The following is a 4,746-nucleotide window of genomic DNA, read 5'->3' as shown; positions in this document are numbered from 1 at the left end:
GATCTTGAGGTTAATGTCTGTGAAAATACTACTTGCCAACTTTACCTAAGGAACCTAAGTCTTTCAGCAATTTTCTGGCCTTGATAACTCCTTGACTCCTCATAGGTTAGTGCCCTTAGGCCATCAGCTGTGGGGGTTTTAAACATACTTTTATTTTGTTCATGTGTCTTTATATAGAAGAATCTTTACAGTCAACATGTGTTTCTAGATGCTGTGTTAAAATTGCTGGCAGAGTCTATTATTCTATACAAACTGAACAATCTGGCCCCTTGTTTTATTTATAAAGGTTCAATGTATCTTTGCCTGCCTACATCAATCTGCAAGGGAGTGTCAGAAAGGCCCCGCATTCGCCGAGCCGTGAGTTATCAATAACTTTTCAGATGTGTTAATGAATGTGGAACAAACGCAGTTATGTGTTTAAAAAATACGGATCCACCTCCTAAAAACCAAGGAAAAAAAATAGCAAAGCTCTTTGCTGCAGTAGCAGGCATGTTTATAAAGGGATTACTCTAAATTTTTAGTGGTATAAGTATAACTAAGCAGTAAGGTTGCCCTCCAGAAAACCTATTGTTGAACTGCTTTGAAGCTCTTTGGTGTGTGGGTTACAGGTTTTAACTGTTGTATCCCTCAAGCAAACTAAGCATGTGTTGTTTATGGAAACCTTTGTTTGCTTAATAATCTGTAACGTGGCCCATCTGAAAATGTTATATATTAGCATCCTATGCATAGAACCGATATTGAAAAATCGGATTGCACAGTAGTAAGAAAGGCTTGACTAAAAAGAGGTTTTTTATTCTCCTCTGTTGTAGTTACCTTAGTAATGAATTTGGCTTCTTGAATTGTTTAATAGATTCAAAAGTCTTAGAGTTTCAGATCATGAAGCCATAAAAACTTTTATAACCTTAAAGTGTATCTACACTCTTTAAAATATTTGACAAAATGGAAGAGGCTGCTCTCTGAACTCACTGTATGTCTTTTTTTTCTCCCAGCAGCCCTCCTTGCTTCAGTAATTCACCAGTAGGTTTTCAATGATTAGAGACCTTAACAAGTTCTGTTAAAAAAAACTAATAAATAGCTGCATCTTGAGAGGGATTAAGGTGTCCTATCATGCCTGTGTCTTAACAAGAAGAGAGCCATAGCAGTGATCTCTCTTCTGAATTTCAAATAGTGACAATTATGACTCAAAAGGAAACATATTCCTCCCTCATCCCCAGAGTACCAGCTGGTTACTTTGCTCTGAAGACTTAAGGTCCTGCTCCAAGAAGGGGTTATTTAACCTTGCAAATGGAGTTCAGTGTGTGGGCAGGTTGGTGCTTCTGCTGATGCAGGACCTACAACCTGCCACAGTGAAGATATAATTAAGATGTTCCAGCCCAACAAACAGCATGTAGCAGAGGGGGAACAAAAAAGGTTTATCATATGAAGATATGCAAACACCTGTAAAATAATTTTGCATATAGGCTATGCCTGTATGTTTGACTCATTTTTTTTTCCAGGTTTGTAAGCATTTAAAATCATTCTTCAGCCAACTCTTTATGCTACTCCCATCAGAAGTAAGAGGGTGCATTGCATCCAAGAGCAAAACCATAAAATGAGTATCAGGTGGGATTCGGTGAAGACTCATTGTGTATAATTTTGTGTTTCTGAGGCTGCTTTTATATGCTAATTCTTGCATACAAATACATCACTATTTCATGCAAAATCTGAATAGAACATTATATAGCTCATTTAACAAATGCTGTAGTATCAAAGTGTTTTTAAGCTAATGCTGACTTTCTGGTTTCAAGCACTTTTCCTGCTGCACTTTTGAAGAAGTGTGAGACGATTTTTAAATAGCAATTATAGAGCATTAAAACACACAGTTGTGTTTTTGGTGATATTTGGCAAAGAAGCATAGAGTGTTTAAAGTTCTAGTGTTCATAGACCTTCAGTATGTGACAGGGCAGTGTTAACGCTTTGCATGTAACCTGCAGGACATGTCTGACTTGTGCAGATTTCTAACCTGGGACGTGCTGGTTTCTATATTGCAGGGGACACAACCCGTCAGCGAATCAAATTCAGTGATGACAGAGTGTGCAAGAGCCACCTTCTCAACTGCTGCCCTCATGACGTGCTCTCTGGAACTGTACGTAGCTACATTTTGTCTTCTGTTTAGATAAAAGTGGAGAAATTGAATTGTGTTTGTCCTTTTAGTATGTCCTTTAGTTTTGTGGTTTTCAGCAAGTATCTATCTAGCTCTCTCTGGCAGTTCAGACTTTTTATAAACAATTTATGGATTATGAAGTTGATTTTTTATTTCAGAATTTTCCTATTCTATGTGCTAATTATTACCTAAATTTTTTTTCTTTTTTTGCTATAACATAAAATAAATGAAATGAAGTCCCTATATGAATTGTGGCTGGTACAGTTGCAAGTAATAGGAAAAAAAAAGAAATATAATTTATGCATAGATTATGATGTTACTTTCCTAAACTCTTAGGTTGTAGACACGTTTGTATAGGGAAGTAGAGAGGTGATTTTTCTTTCTTCAGAAATATTTTAATGAAAATAATAGAAAGTTCACATAATTACATTCCTGGAAGCTGAGATACATTTAATATGGTAGTGACACTTACTGTACAATATCCAGTTACTGTGCCATTTTCATAAATTCTAAGGCAATTTTAAATTCTCCATTTTTGACATACTAGTAACTTGTTTGACTTGGATTTTTGTGTGCTCTGTGGTAGAAGTTCCACTGCCTGAGCACTGCAAACAACAGGCTTTGACACACATCAGTAGCTTTGTCAGTGTGCCTTGTACTTTACCTTGTGCTGCCTGGTTAAGGCAGCTTATGTTTTGTGAAAGACAAGTGAGTTCTGTTTTATTGATTATTTAACCTAATGTTCCACAATGTTACAGTAGAGAAATGTAGTATGAGGATGTGCAGAGTCTCCTGTGCCTACTGTTCTTAATGCTACACTTGGATAGCTTTTCTTATTCCTGTCAGCATGTGTGGCACCAGGGAAAACATGTACTGGAAAAACCTGTCTTAAGGATGATTTGGAGTAGTATTGGTTCTCTGTACTGTGTATTCCCAAATGGCTAGCTTAACTGGCATATTTAATGAAACAAAGAATTAAATTCATTTGTAAAATGGGAAACTGAAATACATAGACTTGGTAACTGATTTACCTGTCACCTGGCCTCTTAATATGTTTTCCAAGGAAATTACCGTGACATTTTTTGTGGATCAAAGGGCTTCAAGCATGCATGCACACACTAACTTTGTTTGTTTTACTAATTTTGGTACTTGTACTGACAGACAAATGGTTACAGTCCATTCTTCCCTCTTTGTACGAGTCCCTGCAGAAGTAGGGACAACTGTAATTGCTAAGAAAGACAGGCAGAAGAGGCAAAATAAATAGTAGAACTGAACTAGAGAACTTAGCATTTGTCTTAATGAAAAAGGCAGTGGAGTAGAGAAGGGCCCCGTTTTGAGCTTCTTTGCAAGTCCTGTGGCTTTCTAAGGGGTTTTTCCTTTCCTGAAAGACACCCTTTCTTTTTGTATCCCAAAGTTCTCTCATGTAACAAAAAAGAAGTGTCTGAAGGTAATGTGGCATGTTTGGCATATACAGAAGATAATTAACACTGAAAGTAATGCATCTTGCACATATTTCCTTACCTTCAAACCATTGCTTTTTAAAAGTGGTAACAAATTGGTAACAGTGCTTTGTGTATCAATGTATATGCAGTTTTATTTTGAACTGTTCTGTGCATTACTGTCCAAACAAAATGGGGAAAAGGGGAGAAGAATGTGTTCCTTTTCACCCGTCTGTTACGTTGGTCAGTGTTTTGGTTGTGTGATGAGCAGAATGGCTCATGCTTGGGCAATATTTGGGACATGCCAGTATGCTATAAAAACATACAAAGTCATTGGTCATAATCCACAAGGAGAGACTTTTCGAAGATTCATTTGGCAGTTTTTCGTCATGGTCCAATTTCTGTAAGCAAAGATTTCTAGAGCAGCTGTGTTTAGCAGGTAAGAAGTGTTTATTTTTAGAACTATAAAAGTCATAGGTGTCATGCAGTAGTGCCTCTTACAGTGCTGGTCAATCATGTGGGTTGGGGCAGCTTACCCAGTTACATCCTCACTGTGTTCTCATCTGTGTCCTGCTGGAATCTGCTGCTGCTCTTGGAGTACCAAACTAAACTGCTTCTTCAGAGGGTATCATCTTTATTTTTCTTCCTCATAATGCAGTTAGTCATCATACCACAAAATGTGTTCCACAGTGTAAACCTGGGTCCAGAAAACCAATGACTAGTTCAGTCCTTTTAGTGGGAGTGGAAAGGGACTCCTGAGAGACAGACTTTACCTGACCCGTGTGGTACTCTGCTGTTTACCTCACCATAAGTCTGAGGAAATGGGCCCTCTCTTAATAGCAGTTTGTAAAGGGGTGAGAACCATGTGGTCTGACTGAACAGCTTGTCACTGATTTAGGAAATGACTGTGAAGTTTTCTCCAGATTTTGACAGGAAGATTTTTATGCACCTTCACATTTAAGATCTAGAGGTAACAAAGGTTGAGTGACTTCTTTTTTTTTTTTAGGTTCAGATCTGTGAATGCACCTGGAACATTTTATGAGGTTATATCTCTTCATTGACTAGATTATCAGTAAAATACTGGACATGAATTGCCAATTTTTTTGTCACAAGATAATCTGCAGTTCTTAGGTGCTGCATATTGCTGTTCCTGTCTGCAAAATG

The 4,746-nt window shown here is 37.5% G+C and overlaps 1 protein-coding gene across 1 annotated transcript in view; it reads left to right on the top strand.

The window, feature by feature from the left end:
* The first annotated feature begins 305 nt into the window (after positions 1-305).
* The window catches only part of LOC103811895 (putative RNA-binding protein Luc7-like 2), a 24,998-nt gene continuing 20,557 nt past the window's right edge, over positions 306-4,746 (top strand). The window contains 2 exon segments of the mRNA XM_009084893.1: positions 306-357; positions 2,031-2,125. The gene's annotated coding sequence lies outside the window, so the exon portion shown is untranslated.

The sequence above is a fragment of the Acanthisitta chloris genome, unplaced genomic scaffold, assembly GCF_000695815.1.
Source record: "Acanthisitta chloris isolate BGI_N310 unplaced genomic scaffold, ASM69581v1 scaffold17811, whole genome shotgun sequence".
Taxonomy (NCBI): Eukaryota; Metazoa; Chordata; class Aves; order Passeriformes; family Acanthisittidae; genus Acanthisitta; species Acanthisitta chloris.
The sequence above is the reverse complement of the archived record's forward strand: the minus strand, read 5'-3'. Positions and strand labels throughout refer to the sequence as shown.